The 22,308-nt window shown below is 42.3% G+C and overlaps 1 non-coding gene across 1 annotated transcript; it reads left to right on the top strand.

Moving 5' to 3' along the window:
- The first annotated feature begins 943 nt into the window (after positions 1 to 943).
- On the top strand, positions 944 to 1,018 carry Trnap-cgg (transfer RNA proline (anticodon CGG)). The gene has a single exon. It is a non-coding gene; the product is annotated as a tRNA-Pro (tRNA).
- The last annotated feature ends 21,290 nt before the right edge of the window (positions 1,019 to 22,308 follow it).

The following is a 22,308-nucleotide window of genomic DNA, read 5'->3' as shown; positions in this document are numbered from 1 at the left end:
ATCGGAGGTTGGGAGGAGAAGATGTGTCACACCGCACCGCCAGTCGCTCGCCCACTGCACTTCTTCCCTGTTGAACTATGCTGCCAACTGTCGGAGCTTTTCTCTCACCGTACAGTTTCTTCACGAATGAGCCCACTGAATGATCAACACAAATACTGAGTATTTGGAGTAAGCTCTGCGTGCAGTTTCTGTCATCAACCTTGAGGTTGTTTTTATGCAGGTTTCCATACCTGCTACTTGCCAGCTATGCTCTTTATTTCAGTGTAGCTGTTGCATCCCATATCTTGACTTTCTGCCTTACAACTCACATATAGCCCTGTCCTCAGTGACTACGTATCTCATAAAAAGCACACCGGATACTACAAACACCGCGGGTTAAACGCCTCAGTGAGCGCTCGGTTCACGCGACACCTTGCATAATCTGAGGAGGCAGAATCGTGGCTCGTCGGACCACAGTACAAGCCTCCAGTAGGTTACTGGACTTTTCTGTGCTTTTTGGCCCACTGAAGATGTGCAGCCTCACCAGCCGCTGCGACCAATGCCTTTTACTTGAAATGTCCGATGCACGCCGTTCCTTTCTCAACTTTATTTTGGAAGATAGTAGAGATGGCTGTCTTGTAAACAAAATTATTTTATTGTTTATGTTAGTGTCACGTCATTCAAATGGTATCATAATCGATTTCTACTTTTTAGCGAGTCATTAACAAATGATCTAGAATGAGATTTTCACTCTGCAGCGGAGTGTGCGCTGATATGAAACTTCCTGGCCGATTAAAACTGTGTGCCCGACCGAGACTCGAACTCGGGACCTTTGCCTTTCGCGGGCAAGTGCTCTACCAGGAGTGCTAGTTCTGCAAGGTTCGCAGGAGAGCTTCTGTAAAGTTTGGAAGGTAGGAGACGAGGTACTGGCGGAAGTAAAGCTGTGAGTACCGGGAGTGAGTCGTGCTTCGGTAGCTCAGTTGGTAGAGCACTTGCCCGCGGAAGGCAAAGGTCCCGAGTTCGAGTCTCGGTCGGGCACACAGTTTTAATCTGCCAGGAAGTTTCAACAAATGATCTGTTTAAAAAGAAATAAAAGTAAAAAATTAAAAATGAAAGGCAGAAAATATGAAATAAATTACAGAATGAAACCAACTTTCACGCGGAGTTTTAAAGTTGTCTGCTCTCAGACACATTTCATACCAGAACATTATGACCACCTGCTTAATAGCTTTTCTGGCCGTCTTTGGAACGAAATACATCACTGATTCTGCGTATCAGGGATTCGACAGTTTGTTCGTAGATTTGCGGAGGTGTGGGGCTTTTGATTTCTACGCACAGCTCATGTAATTCGCGTAAATAACGGGCCGCTGATTTGCGTATGCGGTGATGGCGCCCTTTAGTGACCTAAATTTGTTCCAAAGGATTTACATCAGGCGGATTTGGTCGCCGAGACATCATCGTGAATTCAGTATAATGCTCCTACACCACTAGATTAGGTTGGATTAGTACTTGTTCCATACATCATGAATACGACACTTCGTAAAGATGCGGAACGTGTCAGGTTAATAAAAAAACGTGTCTATACAAGATATTACATTAGACAAAATATTACATGACACTCAATATTTTTTTTTGTGGGGGTTGCGAAATTACCCACTTACTATATCCAAAAATTCGTCTAATGAGTAGAAGCAGTTGCCATTAAGAAATTCTTTTAATTTCCTTTTAAATGCTATATGGCTATCTGTCAGACTTTTGATGCTATTAGGTAAGAGACCAAAGACTTTTGTGGCAGAATAATTTACCCCCTTCTGAGGCAAAGTTAGATTTAACCTCGAGTGGTGAAGATCATCCTTTCTCCTAGTGTTGTAGCCATGGTCACTGCTATTACTTTTGAATTCGTTCGGATTGTTAATAACAAATTTCATAAGTGAATATATATATTGTGAGGCTATAGTGAAGATTTCTAGGTCTTTAAATAAGTGTCTGCGGGTGATCTTGGATTAGCTCCAGCAAGTATTCTGATTACACGCTTTTGTGCAATGAACACTCTTTTACTCAATGATGAATTACCCCAAAATATCATGCCATACGAAAGCAGAGAATGAAAATAGGCGTGGTAAGCTAATTTACTCAGATGCATATCGCCAAAATTTGCAATGACCCTAATAGCGTAAGTAGATGAACTCAAACGTTTCAGCAGATCCTCAGTGTGTTTTTTCCAGTTCAACCCTCATCAATGCATACACCTAGAAATTTTGAATATTCTACCTTAGCTACCGATTTCTGATCGAAGTCTATATTTATTATTGGGGTCATTCCATATATTGTGTGGAACTGTATATACTGTGTTTTGTCAAAGTTTAATGAGGGCCCATTTGCAGAGAACCACTTAATGATTTTCTGAAAAACATCGTTTACAATTTCACCAGTTAATTCCTGTCTGTCGGGTGTGATAGCTATACTTGTATCATCGGCAAAAAGTACCAGCTTTGCATCTTCGTGAATATAGATTGGCAAGTCATTAATATATATTAAGAACAGCAGAGGACCCAAGACCGAACCTTGGGGCACCCCATTCTTGATTGTTCCCCAGTAGCACGGTTCTGGCTCCGAGACACGGACAATTGTATTGCTGAAAGATGACATCGCCGTCGGGGAAGAAGACATCAAAGATGAAGGGATGCAGGTGGTTCGCAGCTGTCAGCGTGTCTTCAGTAACTGCTGCAGGTCCCATGCAAGCGCAGAAGAATGCCTCCCACAGCACAATACTGATCCCACCAGCCTGCTTCCGTGGCGTGCTGCACGTTTCGAGCCGCCGTTCACCTCGACAACGCCGTTTGTGGAGGCGACCATCGACCTAGTCTAGCAAAATTGTGATTCACTCGTTTCCATTGATCGACGGTCGAATCCTGATTGTCCGTGTCCGCTGCAGTAGTAACTGATGATGTCGTTGGGTCAACATGTGAACGCGTAGATGTGGTCTGCTTCGGAGCTGCATGTCCAACAATGTGAGATGAACGGTGTGCTGCAAAATACTTGCGCGTGCAACAGCGTTGTGCCCTTTCGGCAGAGATGCCACAGATCACCATCTATCCTACTTCACAGAGCAGACAAGCCTCCGAACCCCACATTCTGTGAAGAGCCTTCGATGACTAACCATTTGAAACGTCTTAGTGTTTACTTGTTTTTATCATTTCAAACACTGACCTAAAGAATTTTCCCAGACAAAGACAACTCAAACTTAGCCTATTCATTTATTACCCACAATATACAAGCCCAACACAATCTGACTGCTATACAATGACAACACGCCTTCAAATAATTAACACAGAAGAATGGCCCTGAATTGGAAGAGATCCTAACAATAACCCATACTTTTCGTAAGTCACTTACCTTACAGAAAATCCTCGTAACACGAACTACAGCAATTACAGTAAGCAGCAAATACAGTCAGCTAAATAAAAGGATTCTAAATAAATTGTTCAAATGGCTCTGAGTACTACGAGACTTTACCTCTGAGGTCATCGGTCCCCTAGAACTTAGAACTACTTAGACCTAACTAACCTAAGGACATCACACACAGCCATGCCCGAGGCACGATGCGAACCTGCGACCGTAGGGGTCGCGCGGTTCCAGACAGTAGCGCCTAGAACCGCTCGGCCACTCCGGCCGGCAGTGGATTCTAACTACTATAGGCTCTAACTGCTAGGAGGCATATGATTAACAAAAGAAAGATTTTGTTGAAGAGCAAACAATGTATGTAGCAGATTTTACCTTATTCGTGTGACATCCAGTTCCAAAAATTTTATAGTTGTCAATAATTCCACTACCCAAACATTACTAACTACATCAGTCCTGATTTTACAACGCATGCCCTACCAACACTGAGTCTCCAGGAAGGACACGTGTCCAAGCCGTCCGGTCGCTAACTGCTAACAGCTAACCCGTCCAACCACGGAGTCTCTTACCGAGGGCGCAGAACGCTGTCAGCGATATTAATGCAGTCTGTAGCGCTGCCAACATACAAACGTATAAACAGGCTGCTTACACATTCAGCATCTAGGGGCAATTTCACTGTCTTTCGACCTCTTGTCTTGTGATAATGAAATGGGCACATTGAAGCGACTTCGTTCTGGATTATGGTGAGTTGGTTACTGTTTACTTGTTTCCGCTGCTTTTGCATTATTGTACCTTACGTGTTTTTTTTCAGATTACAGAAGTTTGACTTATTTCCGTAAGGTAGTATGCAGCTGTGTTTAACGGAGTGCTTCGCGTAGAAAGCGGCCCGTTTTAAGTCATGATTTCCATTTTTATGATCTCAGCTGGTTTTTACCCATGAAAATACACTCCTGGAAATGGAAATAAGAACACATTGACACCGATGTGTCAGACCCACCATACTTGCTCCGGACACTGCGAGAGGGCTGTACAAGCAATGATCACACGCACGGCACAGCGGACACACCAGGAACCGCGGTGTTGGCCGTCGAATGGCGCTAGCTGCGCAGCATTTGTGCACCGCCGCCGTCAGTGTCAGCCAGTTTGCCGTGGCATACGGAGCTCCATCGCAGTCTTTAACACTGGTAGCATGCCGCGACAGCGTGGACGTGAACCGTATGTGCAGTTGACGGACTTTGAGCGAGGGCGTATAGTGGGCATGCGGAAGGCCGGGTGGACGTACCGCCGAATTGCTCAACACGTGGGGCGTGAGGTCTCCACAGTACATCGATGTTGTCACCAGTGGTCGGCGGAAGGTGCAAGTGCCCGTCGACCTGAGACCGGACCGCAGCGACGCACGGATGCACGCCAAGACCGTAGGATCCTACGCAGTGCCGTAGGGGACCGCACCGCCACTTCCCAGCAAATTAGGGACACTGTTGCTCCTGGGGTATCGGCGAGGACCATTCGCAACCGTCTCCATGAAGCTGGGCTACGGTCCCGCACACCGTTAGGCCGTCTTCCGCTCACGCTCCAACATCGTGCAGCCCGCCTCCAGTGGTGTCGCGACAGGCGTGAATGGAAGGACGAATGGAGACGTGTCGTCTTCAGCGATGAGAGTCGCTTCTGCCTTGGTGCCAATGATGGTCGTATGCGTGTTTGGCGCCGTGCAGGTGAGCGCCACAATAAGGACTGCATACGACCGAGGCACACAGGGCCAACACCCGGCATCATGGTGTGGGGAGCGATCTCCTACACTGGCCGTACACCATTGGTGATCGTCGAGGGGACACTGAATAGTGCACGGTACATCCAAACCGTCATCGAACCCATCGTTCTACCATTCCTAGACCGGCAAGGGAACTTGCTGTTCCAACAGGACAATGCACATCCGCATGTATCCCGTGCCACCCAACGTGCTCTAGAAGGTGTACGTCAACTACCCTGGCCAGCAATATCTCCGGATCTGTCCCCCATTGAGCATGTTTGGGACTGGATGAAGCGTCGTCTCACGCGGTCTGCACGTCCAGCACGAACGCTGGTCCAACTGAGGCGCCAGGTGGAAATGGCATGGCAAGCCGTTCCACAGGACTACATCCAGCATCTCTACGATCGTCTCCATGGGAGAATAGCAAACTGCATTGCTGCGAAAGGTGGATATACACTGTACTAGTGCCGACATTGTGCATGCTCTGTTGCCTGTGTCTATGTGCCTGTGGTTCTGTCAGTGTGATCATGTGATGTATCTGACCCCAGGAATGTGTCAATAAAGTTTCCCCTTCCTGGGACAATGAATTCACGGTGTTCTTATTTCAATTTCCAGGAGTGTAGATCTTGGTCATTGCAGCTCTAACCGTGTACATACTGTACCGATAAAATGTACGACGGAACTTCAAAAAGTAAGCTACAGATTATTGCGGCAAGCCGCGCAACGTTCAGCGTATGCTGCATTACAGTTCAAAGAGTCACAGCAACATTACACTCTTCTTCAACATAGTCACCAAGTCATTGTCGGCAACGGTCGGAATGTCGAGTCAATTATTCAGTTTGTCGTCGATGGAATTGCTCACGAAGCCATTCGAGAACAGCAGTGGCAACGTCCTCACCATCTTGCGAATCAGCTCCCCAATAGCTTGGACACTGTTGTCTTTTCTCGAGGTCGATGGTCATCCTCCCCTGCCAGCATCACCAGCGCCTGTGTGGCCTTGGCCAAGCTGTTGACGTCATTTCACTACTGCTGGACGCGACATCGTATTTGTGTTCACATACCGCCAGATTTTCACGTTAATTCATCTACATCTACATGATTACTCTGCTATTCACAATAAAGTGCGTGGCAGAGGGTTCAATGTACCACCTTCATGCTGTCTCTCTACCGTTCCACTCTCGAACGGCACGCGGGAAAAACGAGCACTTAAACTTTTCCGTGCGAGTCCTGATTTCTCTTATTTTGTCGTGACGATCATTTCTCCATATGTAGGTGCGTGCCATCAGAAGCTTTTCGCAATCGGAGGAGAAAACTGGTGATTGAAATTTCATGAGAATATCCCGTCGCAACGCCTTAGTTATAATGATTGCCACTCCACGTATCATGTCTGTGACACTGTATCCCCTATTTCGCGATGACCTAAAACGAGCTGCCCTTCTTTGTACTTTTCCGAGGTCATCCGTCAGTCCCACCCGATGCGGATTCCACACCGTGCAGCAATACTCCAGAATAGGGCCGACAAGTGTGGTGTAAGCAGTCTCTTTGGTAGACCTATTGCACCTTCTAAGTGTTCTGCCAATGAATCGCTGTCTTTGGTTTGCTCTACCCACAGTATTATCTATGTGATCGTTCCAGTTTAGGCTATTTGTAATTGCAATCCCTAAGTATTTAGTTGAATTTACAGCCCTCAGATTTGTGTGACTTTTCGCGTAATCGAAATTTAGCTGGTTTCTTTTAGTACTCATGTGAATAACTTCGCACTTTTCTTTATTCAGGGTCAATTGCCACTTTTCGCACCATACAGATATCTTATCTAAATCATTTTGCAAGTCGTGTTGATCATCTGATGACTTTACAAGACGGCAAATGACAGCATCATCTGCAAACAATCTAAGGCGGCTACTCAGGTTGTCTCGTATGTCGTTAATGTAGATCAGGAACAATAGAGGGCCTATAACACTTCCTTGGGGAACGCCGGATATTACGAATTTCCGTCTTATTACTACGAACTGTGACCTTTCTGACGGGAAATCACGAATGCAGTCGCACAACTGAGGCGATACTCCGTAGGCACGCAGTTTAATTAGAAGACGCTTGTGAGGAACGGTGTCGAAAGCCTTCTGGAAATCTAAAAATATGGAATCAATTTGACATCCCCTGTCGATTGCACTTTTTACTTCGGGAGTATATTTTCTGAATCCGTGCTGACTATATGTCAATAAATCGTTTTCTTCGAGGTACTTCATAATGTTCGAATGCAGTATGTGTTCTAAACCCCAACTGCAAATCGACGTTAGTGATATAGGCCTGTGATTCAGCGGATTACTCCTACTTCCCTTTTTGGGTATTGGTGTGACTTGAGCAATCGGGTACAGCTTAGACGTTTTACCCACAAGAATCTTACTTGGAGTGCGTTTGAAGTTCCTGAGTCATTCCACCCCCACACTGTGATGCAACTGTTATCGCAGGAGAGCTACAACATGCACTCTCTTCTGACAATGTTCCACTGTTGTTGCACTATGGCCTCAGGGTGGGACGACGTGTGTAACGTATTTTTTGTAGTGTCTCCAACATCTGTGAAATTCTTTCCGGGTGCCTTACTTTTCTTTGTCAGTCAGTCCGTCTGCGCTCTACGCTGCTCCGGCGGCTCATCTGTCGGACAGCGGAGCGCCACCAGCCTGTAAACCCCCTGGCGGGCAAACACTTGTCGCTGCGCGCTGCGGCTTCATCATCGCGCCACAGCCGGCCGGCCAGACCTCATTAAATCACGCTCCGGCCGCGGGCAAAACAAACCGCGCTCTGCAGCCGTCGTGGCGGGCCGTTTCGGCGTCTGTTTGGCGCCTGTCCTCGGGCCCGAGTAATTTAGCGTGCCGCCGCGTTTGTTTCCCGCGTTGCGGAAAATTAGTGCCCGTCGCCCCGACGCGGTCCGTATGCTTGGACGCCTTTCGGAACTCTCAAACTCGAGCGGCACAACGTAGATATTTATAAGTTTTAAAAGAAGGAGAACGAAAAAGTGCTAATTGTAGAATAGTTCTCGGACAAGAAACAATTAAGCGGACGTGTTTCTCAGGGTTGTGTATTGGCACCAATTCTGTTCTTAATATACCGTGTGATCAAAAAGTCAGTATAAATTTGAAAACTGAATAAATCACGGAATAATGTAGATAGAGTGGTACAAATCGACACACATGCTTGGAATGACATGGGGTTTTATTAGAACCAAAAAAATACAAAAGTTCAAAAAATGTCCGACAGATGGCGCTTCATCTGACCAGAACAGCAATAATTAGCATAGCAAAGTAAGACAAAGCAAAGATGATGTTCTTTATTGGAAATGCTCAATATGTCCACCATCATTCCTCAACAATAGCTGTAGTCGAGGAATAATGTTGTGAACAGCACTGTAAAGCATGTCCGGAGTTATGGTGAGGCATTAGCGTCGGATGTTGTTTTCCAGCATCCACAGAGATGTCGGTCGATCACGATACACTTGCGACTTCAGGTAACCCCAAAGCCAATAATCGCACAGACTGAGGTCTGGGGACCTGGGAGGCCAAGCATGACGAAAGTGGCCGCTGAGCACACGATCATCACCAAACGACGAGCGCAAGAAATCTGTCGGACTTTTGTGAACTTTGTTTTTTTTTCCCTTGTTGTTGTTGTTGTTGTGGTCTTCAGTCCTGAGACTGGTTTGATGCAGCTCTCCATGCTACTCTATCCTGTGCAAGCTTCTTCATCTCCCAGTACCTACTGCAACCTACATCCTTCTGAATCTGCTTAGTGTATTGATCTCTTGGTCTCCCTCTACGATTTTTACCCTCCACGCTGCCCTCCAATGCTAAATTTGTGATCCCTTGATGCCTCAAAACATGTCCTACCAACCGATCCCTTCTTCTAGTCAAGTTGTGCCACAAACTTCTCTTCTCCCTTTTCCCTTGGTGCTAATAAAACCCCATGTCATTCCAAGCATGTGTGGCAATTTTTACCTCTCTATCTACATTATTCCGTGGTTTATTAAGTTTTCAAATTTATACTGACTTTTTGATCACCCAGTATATCAGTGACTTCCAGACAGTATAAGATATGAAGAGAAAATTTACGTTGGTGCTGACAGCAACATCATAGTCACTGATAAAACACTGGAACTCCTATAAGAGAGTTAAAATGAAAACCTCAATGGTGTTTACGATTGGGTAGTATCTAATACATTAACACTGAACATAAACAAAACAAACATTATCCACTTCAGCATAAAGAGAGACAACAACTCTGTCACATTAAGCACAGATGATACATTTGTAGATCTTTAATAAACACCTACTTTTTTGGATTGCATAATGAACATGGAATGAACACAGAAAGACACTAGTAAAAAGAATGTCTTCAAGATGTTATGCTCTTATGGTTCTATAATCAGTCTGTAACATCCAATGTCTTCTGGTAATTTACTGTCCCTAAGTATACTCAATCTTCGGTTATGGAGTTCCATCCTGACTATCGACGACACAAAACATGGACACTTTAAACTATATAAAATGTTGTAAGAGTAATAACTAGAAGTAGTAATCGCGAACATTGTAAAGAACGTTTAAAAAATGTGAGTATCTTTAATGCAGCAAGTGATTACATCTATCAATCTCTTGTGCATACCAAGGAAAACATTACTAATTATTTCACCGATAGTTCTGTAGGTAGTCTTGAGGAAAAACAAGTAAAACACTCAAAACAGCAGTTTATATCAGGGATTAAGATTGTATAATAACCTGCAGAAGGATATCAGGGAGATTAATAAAATATATCGGTTTAAAAAGCTAACTAAATCATTCTTCACAAATAACGCATACTACAGGATTAAAGAATACTTAGAGGGCTCAGATCAGTGGGTAATAATAGCAGGGCACAACTACTACAGCTTGTCACATTACAGTACATCATCATAATGTGATGGTTTCACAAGAAAATAATGTGCCAAAATCTAAAGTGCGTGATAGTAACGTCTTCTCATTCTCCAGAGCTCAACGTATCACTCATCATGAGGGGATCCTCACTAAGTTTTTCAGGCAGTCTGAGGGGAGGACACTGAGACGTAGATGTGAAAGAGTTGCATGTTTACTGGCCTCGAATCAGCTTTCTGAACAAACTGGAATTATTGCGAGGGCTTAGCAGGAGTCAACAGCAGGTGTCATTAGTGCATGCAACGAATGAAATGCAAAACTGTGTTTCATGCTATAAGTTATGTGTTGCAATCGGCGTGTAAATCAAACAATATTATACAACAGGGATCAACCGAATGAAACAGAGCAGTTGTTAAGGCAATGCTCTATCCGGGAGGAAGAACTTTGCTCCGTTCAACCGTCCTGATTTAGCATTTCCTTTGTTTTCCTAAATTATTTCAGCAAAATGCCAGGATGTTTCTTTCAAGGCTACGGCTGACCACCAGTTTTATCCTGATAAAAGATCACTTACTTGTTCCAGATGTATATATTTTTTGAGCTATTTATTTTCATTGTATTGTGATAATAAAACGTGTATCATTGAGAGATGATCCTTGGATGAATAAATACATAAATAAATAAAAATAAGTAATAGGTGGAAATCTGCCATTTCGGGATGATCTCGTCTGCAAACGAAATGATGACACACTGGAGCGTAGCCCTTACCACAAACCTATACTTACTGACCGATATTGGCAAACGAGCAGCTGTCACCCAAGAAACCAATGCACTGTGGTTCGCAGAACACTGGTATAAAGTGCGTGATATGGCAAGCTTACCACAGGAAACTGAACATTTAACCTGTATTTAAACGGAACGGATTCTCTGAGAAACAGATCCATTCTGTATTGGAGGTCGTACAATCACCAGAATCTAAATCAGCTGCTTTCCTACCATGTCCTGGGAGTGTATCAGCTGAAATAGAGAGAACTTTAGGAAATTTTAACGTCAGGATTCAGCAACACTGAGATCGTCCGAGGGGACAGGATAGCTGAAATACCTGTGCAGTACTTTGTACATTTGCAGCCTTGGCAGCAGCAGCGTCGCCAAAACTTTTGAGCTATCTTAAGGATTGCCTGGGCGCTAAGCAAGCCTGGTTTTATAAGACTCCACGTCAGTGAGATAGCGCATGTATTGGTCAAACTAGTCAGACTGTCGAGAACTGATGTGTGGAACATCGCAACCATTCAAGTGTACAACCACCCGAGAAACTCCTCGTTGCAGAGCATTTCAAAGGTGAGCGATACGCAATGAAATACAACGAGACTGATGTGGTTGCTGCCGCTTTTCCTTGCTCGGATAGTATTCCGAAAGAACATATTGAAATTAGGGTTGCTGATAATCTTATTAATATGGACAAGAAACATCCTCAGGGAAAATTGTGGAACGTTTGCTGCGTTAAAACGCGACGTTCTCAATCGGCAGAAGATTATGAAGATTAGTTGTGGCATTCTTGTTTGCGTTTGCCATCAACACAGACGGTGCTGCTAGCGTCGTTTGCCGTTGGGCCAGAACTCACGACAGCTGCCATTCGGGAAGACGAGAAAATTGGTTTGCTGATGGGTTAATACTCATGAGGTCGTATGGAAGACGAAAAGAGCGCCGGCTGCTGGCTTGGTCTGTAAGGGGCTCTATTAGCACGAGCGACGTCCCTCACCTGTTGACCAAAGCCGTACACACTGACTGCCCACACGCACAGGTTGCTGAGTGCAGCTTCTAGTAAGTGAAATGTTGGAGACGGGTTCGAGTGTGATAGACCATAGTTAAGGTGAGAGACTCATCCTCAGCATAGTCAGGCTTGTAGACTAGATTGGAAGCTGACGGTCTGAAGCCAACGGATGTGACTACGGATTATTGGTTGAATGACAGACTGATTTATAGCATAACCCGTGGTCAAAGCAATTGGCTTAATCAAAAAACTGATGGATGTACTGTCATTTTCTGCATCTACATGGAGATCAGATTCAGTTACAGATATTTTATCTTCTCAGAAATTGCATAATTGCGTAATGGTATGCTTGTTTGGGAGCACTAATTTATATTCGGATAAGTTACTGAAATATGGTAACTACAGATTATGAAACGTCCCCTTAGAAAAATTATACACTCCTGGAAAAGGAAAAAAGAACACATTGACACCGGTGTGTCAGACCCACCATACTTGCTCCGGACACTGCGAGAGGGCTGTACAAGCAATGATCACACGCACGGCACAGCGGACACACCAGGAACCGCGGTGTTGGCCGTCGAATGGCGCTAGCTGCGCAGCATTTGTGCACCGCCGCCGTCAGTGTCAGTCAGTTTGCCGTGGCATACGGAGCTCCATCGCAGTCTTTAACAGCGTGGACGTGAACCGTATGTGCAGTTGACGGACTTTGAGCGAGGGCGTATAGTGGGCATGCGGGAGGCCGGGTGGACGTACCGCCGAATTGCTCAACACGTGGGGCGTGAGGTCTCCACAGTACATCGATGTTGTCGCCAGTGGTCGGCGGAAGGTGCACGTGCCCGTCGACCTGGGACCGGACCGCAGCGACGCACGGATGCACGCCAAGACCGTAGGATCCTACGCAGTGCCATAGGGGACCGCACCGCCACTTCCCAGCAAATTAGGGACACTGTTGCTCCTGGGGTATCGGCGAGGACCATTCGCAACCGTCTCCATGAAGCTGGGCTACGGTCCCGCACACCGTTAGGCCGTCTTCCGCTCACGCCCCAACATCGTGCAGCCCGCCTCCAGTGGTGTCGCGACAGGCGTGAATGGAGGGACGAATGGAGACGTGTCGTCTTCAGCGATGAGAGTCGCTTCTGCCTTGGTGCCAATGATGGTCGTATGCGTGTTTGGCGCCGTGCAGGTGAGCGCCACAATCAGGACTGCATACGACCGAGGCACACAGGGCCAACACCCGGCATCATGGTGTGGGGAGCGATCTCCTACACTGGCCGTACACCACTGGAGATGGTCGAGGGGACACTGAATAGTGCACGGTACATCCAAACCGTCATCGAACCCATCGTTCTACCATTCCTAGACCGGCAAGGGAACTTGCTGTTCCAACAGGACAATGCACGTCCGCATGTATCCCGTGCCACCCAACGTGCTCTAGAAGGTGTAAGTCAACTACCCTGGCCAGCAAGATCTCCGGATCTGTCCCCCATTGAGAATGTTTGGGACTGGATGAAGCGTCGTCTCACGCGGTCTGCACGTCCAGCACGAACGCTGGTCCAACTGAGGCGCCAGGTGGAAATGGCATGGCAAGCCGTTCCACAGGACTACATCCAGCATCTCTACGATCGTCTCCATGGGACAATAGCAGCCTGCATTGCTGCGAAAGGTGGATATACACTGTACTAGTGCCGACATTGTGCATGTTCTGTTGCCTGTGTCTATGTGCCTGTGGTTCTGTCAGTGTGATCATGTGATGTATCTGACCCCAGGAATTTGTCAATAAAGTTTCCCCTTCCTGGGACAATGAATTCACGGTGTTCTTATTTCAATTTCCAGGAGTGTACATGACTGTGCTTAAACTGACACACAATATTTTTTTTAGCGCAACGCAATATGACTTTCAGTAATGCCTACAAGAGAACGGCCCTAACTAAATTAACCTATACGTTTCACAAATCACTTACCTCACAAAAATCGTCGTTACTCGAACTACTGCAATACAGCGAGCGCCACTACTGCCAGCTAAATAAAAGATTCAAACTACGGAAGGCACTAACTACTGATAGCCATAGTTAGCAAATGAAAGATTTTAATAGAGAACAAACAATGCATTTACCTTAATAGTCATAATATATATAGCAGTTCATGACATCCATTCTTACAAATGTACTGTTTCTGATGGACACACCTCCAGATCAGTCATTCTCAAAAAATCCGCCATCTCCCTTCCCCACATCCACCACTGCTGGCAGCTCACCTCCAACTGCGCAACGCTACGCGCTGCTCACATCCAACTGCCCAACACTACAACGGCGGACAACAATGCAAACCAACCACAGACTGCACACAGCACAGCCAGTGATTTTCATACAGAGCGCTATGAGGCGTTATCAATATAAAAACCTAAACAGCCTACTTACACCCCCATGCTCCCCACAAAAAATTTTACAAATTGTTTTGGGCAGAGGCCAATAATGATTTGATAAAATTTTTCATAGTTACAATAACAAAGATATCAAACGCACACACTTATTGATACAGTGTTGGTCAAAAGCTAAAATTTTCTCACAGTTCATAAAGACAGTCCTGATCATTCATCACAGTAAAATTGCAGTGTTTTTCTCAAAGTCTGAGCAGTAAAAGAAAATGCACACGGAAGTAGTGGATTTCCATGCAGTCTTGAAGAAGTAGTGTTGTCCTTCCAACGGAAAGACAGTGCTGACTCTCGACATGTAGAGAGGTAATGGGCCACAACAGAGCAAACCCACAGCAGAGTCATTCGAAGTTTTGAAGAATATTGGTAGGTAGGTCATCACAGAGTAGACCCAGTGTAGTCCTGGTAGAGATTACGGTGTTGGTGGGCCACCAGAGGTGCAGACCCAGTGCAGTCCTTGTAGAAATAATGGTATTGGTGGACCATCAAAGATGCAGACCCACTGTAGTCCATGTAGAGACGGCCAGCAGCCATCTGTTGCTACTGTGCATGTGCACAACCACCATCGAAGAGTCTTGCAGAGAGTATAGCAAGTCCATAAACCACCACTTGTGTACTCATAAAACTTTTTGGAATATCCTTAGAACCAGCAATGCTGTTAACCAGTCCCTTGCTGAATTATCAACACACATGCAAGCACTATCAGTCCCTACTTCTCACATATTGGCCATATACTATGACCAACAGAAACGTGTGCAGTGAAATGTAACTTACAAGTTACTTAATTTGATGAACTGGTGTCAATTACAATTTTATAACATAAGAATACCATTACAAAGGTACAAAATACATCATTAAAGAACATAACAATACAGATGATATTTGTAGTGCAGGCTTTCCAAATAATCGAAATAACATATACATCAATGTTACAGGAATTATGACATAAGTTCATACATAAAAGATCAGAATAACTTTTGAAACATCAACTTCACACATGAGCATTAAAACAAAACAGAATAAATAATGTCTAAACATCTTTACAAAGAAAATAACATATTATTAGAAAAATTCCACAACATAACTCATATCAGCTAAACACATAAAGACAGGAAAAACACAATTATACAAGAGTACACAAACACATAGCAGAATAACACAAGAGGAAACGGCAGGGTTTGTTTTCAGTGTAACATTTGGTACTGCAGTCCAACCTAAAACTTCATTCCATAGATCTTTCATCTTATTTCAATATTTGTTTCCACCAAAAAAATCCTATCCAAGCATGCTTTCTGTATTTTTATGTTCACATATTTCTCACCTCATTATTTATTTTCCATTCTCTTACCTCATCATTTATTTCCAAGAAAATCCTACCTAAACCTGTTGTCCCTAAACCCTACTTTTTTGCTTATATCCTCTTTCAAAATACTTTTTTTGGCCAAACCATTTTCTTATAGCTTCTCAATGCATTTCTTCCAATTCATCACAACTCGTTCTCTTATATAGCCTACCTCATCTTAAGCTAACTTAAATCTACTGAGCTCAGATGCTAAACTAAGGAATGAGGCAATGCAGCAGCACAAAACAATTAACACAAGCAGCAATGATAAAAAATACAAATGGCAAAGCAAGCAGCATAAATTAGCAAAGCAAATGCAATATTACAACTAATATAAGGCAATGCACAGCAAACAAGAAAAATAAATTCGTAGTAAAACTGGCTTAACAGAGTAATGTAAAGTGAAATTTAGTAGCACTATTCCTGGCAAACAGCAGCAGCAAATGCAATAACTTGTATCTAAACATGACAATGCTCAAGCAGTAAAAATAGTACACTAAAGACAAAAATGCAGGTAAGGGAAATGTATAATCACATCTTAACGTCTATGTATTTAAAGTGGTGCACCACAAAAACTAATTCTACAAAACATTACCAAGTACTTGAAAGGAAAATTATATATGCGGTTATCAGTCCCTTCTTATTGTTCTTTCCATTCCAAGAGCTCCTTTTTCGAAGAATGTGGATCAGAAAATAATTTTTTAATAGATCTGTTGACAGAAAGTGTTCACATTAGCAAATGCATTTAAGTTTATTTTATAAAACCAATGCTGCAACACAGCTGGAAAACAGATATCAAATGAAATAAGCAATTCCGCAAACCAAAGCATAAAAACATCATTCAATAGCTATGTGGCATTTTGTAAGTCAGTAGCTCTCAACTCTTGTAGAAAGATACTTGTCATAATCAGGTTTGCAGATGTAAAGAATATTTCCCATCAATTCATAAGCATTTCAGTAAGTAGCACAAAGTACAATATGTTTCCAAGTACTGACCGTGTCGTATTTGCGATGCTTCCTACAATGGAATGTCAATAGCGAGGATAATGGCCTCCTTTTTTCTCCCCCTGTGCCTCTGTAAGGCACACACAAATGGCTTTTTTCCAGGCGATTGTCGCGCAGCTGGGTGCCCACGACGCATTACATGCAGGTGGTCACTTAACTTTCTTACCGAAATATTTACGACACCAGTTTGCACTACAGTGACAGTCTCATATACAAATAAAATTTCACAAGTCGAGAAATTACAGTAGAAAAGTGTAGAAACAAAATCCTATAAATATAACAGTGTCCAAAAAATTTTCGACAGCATTGTAATACATACACGCATGTACACACATTTCATAATTGTTAATGTACGATTCTTGGTTTCCAACATCCTTTTTCACACATCAGAGACCCTAACCACTACTCATTATTCATATACGTATTTGTCAACACTTCTTCAATATTTCATCATAAGAGATACGTAGCATAATCAAATTCCTCATATACGGTAGCATCATCTTATTGATCATAAACATACCTCAGCAGCACAATACACATGGTCATCGTAATAATAACATCATAACACCTCAGTCAAATCTTGAAAACGTCGTAGCTTTCTGCAATAATTTCAAAACCTAAAGAAAATTCTCTGCTCATTTAAATAGTGTCATCTACCTCAAACTTACTATAAAAATCATGATCCCATATCAAATATTTCATTCAAAGCTCTCATAGTATCACAATGGTTCCGAAAAAATATGAACAGTTCACAAAGTACAGACAAAATACAATTTCACAAGTATGAAATTATCCAACTGTGTAATTGCGTAAACATGTGTCAGTGATGTAGTAAAAAAAAAAAAATGTTTCTCTCTCAGTTAAATGATCAGATAGCTGTGTAATTTATGTGTTAGAGAAATATGGTACCGAAGTGTAAAGTTGTATAAGCAAATACCATATTAGCTATGGCTCCTTGTGCTTGCCAAACACATGGTACACAAAGTAAGCGTGTACCCCCCTGAGGATTAATGTAATTATACCCTCAGGTGTTACAGATTACAACAACGGAATGTAATGTATCAGGGAAAACCTTTGTAATTCAAAAATCTTGAAAAATAAATGATTCAAGCACAAAATTAATCACTCAAATGCGTGTCCTGTAGCGCTAAATGTGCGTCTTGTTGTAAGATAATTCTGTGGAAGTGTCGTAGTTATCGTCCTCTGTAAGCAAAGTTCTGCTGAAGTCAATGTACTTAACTCGTAATAAACGAAGTGTATTGCTTTGCGTATAGATATCTTAGTTATTACGCTTATTGCCGTGATGAAGGAAGTACTGTGCTGTAACGTATTGTTGTGCTACGGAAAAGGCTGTCTCATTGTAGCTATACCACAAAAGTTACTACTAAAACATGTATTACTTTCCAGAATAATTCAGAAAAACTGTGCAGATATAAAACAGATACACTGCAAAAGCAACATTGTAAATTGTCACTCATTAGTAGCGTCGTGATAAAATCGTGTAGTTGTCACATAAACTAACCACTGTGTCATCTGGTATCTCACAGAAAGTACTTTAAATCCAGAATGTATCTTGAAGTAAACCAAAATGTTGCATTAAAATCTCATTAGCAGTACCAGTATATGTCCTAAGTATGTAAGCCTGATAGTCGTTACGTAATCGTGCAACAAACAAGCAAGAATGTACAAATACAACACTGTGTCGTCAGTTCACTATAACAATGCATTCGTAATTTCTGTTTAAAAATGTTCCCTTGGTTCTAGACTGGATATTTAACTTCAAACATTGTTCAATTTCTTAAGTCTGACAAAGCATACTAGAAATGTGAAGTGAAAAGTTTTATGGCAAAGACAAAGTTAAAAAGCAGATTATCTTTCAATAAACGGTTTTACATGTGAAATGTGGTGTAAACCTTTACTCTTCCTATTACGCAGAGTTTCAACTTCAACGCAATTATCATGTGGTACACGTCGGATTCTGTAAGGTCCATTGTAAACTAGAAAGAATTTGTGACTCAAGTGTTTCTTCTTATGTGACAATGAGTGAGCTTTAATGAGAACTTTCTGACCAATATATAATTTCTTTGCATTTGCTTTGTCGTGTAGTTTTCTCCTTTTGTCTGCTGCAGATTTTATATTTTTAATAGCTAAATCAATTATGTCTTTGTGTCGAAGTTTACGTGTATTCGGAAAAGGTACAAGCTCTCTGATTCTGTTCGGTGGTTCTTCATTCATTAGCACAAGAGTAGGTGGTAAAGCAGTGGAGTCGTGAGGCATTTCATTCAGTACATTTTGAAATAAGTGTAAATATCTGTCCCAATGCTGATGCTTTCTGTGACAATAAAGTCTGCAAAGCTTATTGATTTCTTTCATAATCCGTTCAGACAGGTTACAATGTGGTGAGTACAATGAAATAAAAACAGGTTTGGTTTTATGATTCCGAAGCATGCGTGACCAAACAGCGGATCTGAATTGCGGTCCGTTATCTGAAATGACTTTACTAACGTATCCAACTTCACGTAAGAAATTTTTAACAAAGGCGTTGGATACAGACCGTCCAGTGGCCTTACGTAACGGAGTGAAAAAAACAAATTTTGAAGTAAGTTCAACAGCGACTAGAACGTACGAAAATCCATTCGATGTTCTGACAAGGGGTCCCAAGAGATCAACAGCAGCAAATTCTTTTAATTTAGAAGGAATGATAGGAAACTACAGAGCACGATGTGAGATAGTAGATGGTTTCGCCTTTTGACAAAGTTTACAAATAGACAACACTCTTCGAATTCTCTTTTCCATATTGTTAAAATAAGAAGTCGTTCGAAGAATATGATAACATTTTCGTGGACCAAAATGTGCGTAGCTGAAATGAATGTACCAAATGAGCTTATTAACAGAATCGTCTGGAATGCAAAGTACCCATAGCTTGTCATCAACAGTGCAGCGTTTGAAGAGTATGTTGTTTCTAACGAGATAATAATGCCGAATCTGAGTGTGCGGCTTTTCATGCCATTTACTTTTGATGTCTTTCCAAATCGGATCTTTATCTTGTTCATGAGCAATGTCCTTTAAAGATGTGGTGATGAAGTTTTCAAAGGCGACTTTCTGAATGTAAAGAATACTGAAATTTTTCTCGAGGTTGTCTTCTGTGTTATTTTTCTCAAGCCCAGCCGGTGCGCGTGACAGTGCGTCCGAAACAATGTTCTCCTTGCCGGGAATGTAGACTACTGTGAAGCGGAATTCTTGCAGAAACAATGCCCAACGTTTAAACCTGTCATGATTTAATTTTGAAGACATAAGAAATTGTAATGCACGATGATCACTGTATACTTTTACGTGCTTACCAGAAAGAAATAAACGGAATTTGTTAAATGCCCAAACGATAGCTAAAGCTTCTAATTCAGTAACGGAATAATTTTTTTCAGATTTTGTTAGCACTCGGCTAGCAAAAGCAATGGTTTTCTGAACAGTAATGTCATTTTCTATGGCTTCTTGAAATAAAGACCGACTTTATAAGAATCAGTGCTAAGGCAACAGTCTTGTGAGAGATCTGGATGAGCTAGTATTGGCGCGTTAAGTAGCGATTCTTTCAAAGAATTGAATTCCAACTGTGCTTGTTCGTCCCAGTTCCAAATAGTATTATTTCCTGTGAGAGAACAAAGTTTTGGTGTAACTAGAATTTGCATATTCAGAAAACGACGGTAAAAATTGACGAGACCTAGAAAACTGCGGACTTGTCTTTTTGTGGATGGAACTGGAATGGCTCTGATTGCTTCTAACTTTTCAGGATCCGGCTGAATGCCTTCAGAAGAAATAGTATGTCCCAAAAACCTCACCTTTGACCTACCGAATTCAGACTTTTCCAAGTTAACTGTAATTCCAGATTCTGCAAAAATACGTAACAAACTGTTGAGGATGCGATTATGTTGTTCCCATGAGGCTTCTGCTATTAGAATATCATCCACATATAAAGTGATATGACGTTTTAAGAAATCAGGTAATATGGAATTTAGCCCGCGAATGAACGGTGTCGAAGAAATGTTCAAACAAAAAAGGAAGTTTCCGAAATTGATAACAAACGCCGAAACAAAGAAAAGCTGTGTATTTTCTACATTCTGAATGAAGTTCGATTTGATAAAAGCTGGATCTGAGATCACTGGAAGACAACACTTTTACACCATTGAAATTTTGAAGAAGTTCTTCCATCGTCTGTGGCCTGTCTGTTTCAGGAATGAGGATAGTATTGATTTGTCTCGAATCTAAGACAAGCCTGATCGATCCATTTTTCTTCTCAACAACATGTAATGGATTGTTGTATGAGCTTACTGCAGGCTCAATAATGCCCTCGTTAAGCATAGATTGTATTTCTGTTCTAGCACGGTCCCTATAATGCGCCGGAATTACGTATGGTCTAACACAAAATTTAGTATGCTCACGAACACGAAATTGGTATTGAAATCCCTTGATTGTTCCTGTTTTGTGAGTAAAAACTATGGAATGTGCTTGTAAAATCTCAAAAAGGTCTTGCCTATCAGTGTCATTACAATTCTCAATTGTTCGAATTTTATTCTGAATTAACTCATTAGTATCAAATATGTCGTCGATATCATCCCTGTCAGTACTTGCAGAGTGATTGTTAGTATCTAGTTCCGTAGAAAATTCCGAACTGTTGTCTAACAGGAGGTAAAGCCGATTAATTTCCTCGTCACGGTTTGAGAGCCAATCTTCAAATTTCAAAGCTATTGACTTACCTTCTTTCTCTAAACTTATTTCAGCATCATGAAAGTTTAAGATTGCTTTGTATTCATTCAAAAAGCCTACTCCCAATATAATTTCCGTCGACAATAATGGAACAATGAGAAAGTTCATAGAGAAGCTGTGGCTTTGACAAAAGAATTCTAAGTTGGTTTGTTGGCGTACATCTACACTTTTTCCAACGATTGCACCTTGTAATTGAATCTTACGTAACGGAAATGTGGGGCCATCGTTCGATTTGTTGCATTTGCTAAAGGCTGTTTCACTAATTACTGAAATGGGACTGCCAGAGTCAAGTACTGCAGTAAATTTTACGTCATTTACTGTAATGCAGATGATGATGAAGAAATTGATAAAATGTATGACGAGATAAAAGAAGTTATTCAAGTAGTGAAGGGAGACGAAAATTTAATAGTCATGGGTGACTGGAATTCGTCAGTAGGAAAAGGGAGAGAAGGAAACATAGTAAGTGAATATGGATTGGGGGGAAGAAACGAAAGAGGAAGCCGCCTTGTAGAATTTTGCACAGAGCATAACTTAATCATAGCTAACACTTGATTCAAGAATCATAAAAGAAGGCTGTATACCTGGAAGAATCCTGGAGATACTAAAAGGTATCAGATAGATTATATAATGGTAAGACAGAGATTTAGGAACCAGGTTTTAAATTGTAAGACATTTCCAGGGGCAGATGTGGATTCTGACCACAATCTCTCGGTTATGAACTGCAGATTTAAACTGAAGAAACTGCAAAAAGGTGGGAATTTAAGGAGATGGGACCTGGATAAACTGAAAGAACCAGAGGTTGTAGAGAGTTTCAGGGAGAGCATAAGGGAACAATTGATAGGAATGGGGGAAAGAAATACAGTAGAAGAAGAATGGGTAGCTCTGAGGGATGAAGTAGTGAAGGCAGCAGAGGATCAAGTAGGTAAAAAGGCGAGGGCTAATAGAAATCCTTGGGTAACAGAAGAAATATTGAATTTAGTT

The sequence above is a fragment of the Schistocerca serialis genome, chromosome 9 (assembly GCF_023864345.2).
Source record: "Schistocerca serialis cubense isolate TAMUIC-IGC-003099 chromosome 9, iqSchSeri2.2, whole genome shotgun sequence".
Lineage (NCBI taxonomy): Eukaryota > Metazoa > Arthropoda > Insecta > Orthoptera > Acrididae > Schistocerca > Schistocerca serialis.
Note: the sequence above shows the minus strand (reverse complement) of the source record. Positions and strands in the feature narration are given on the sequence as shown.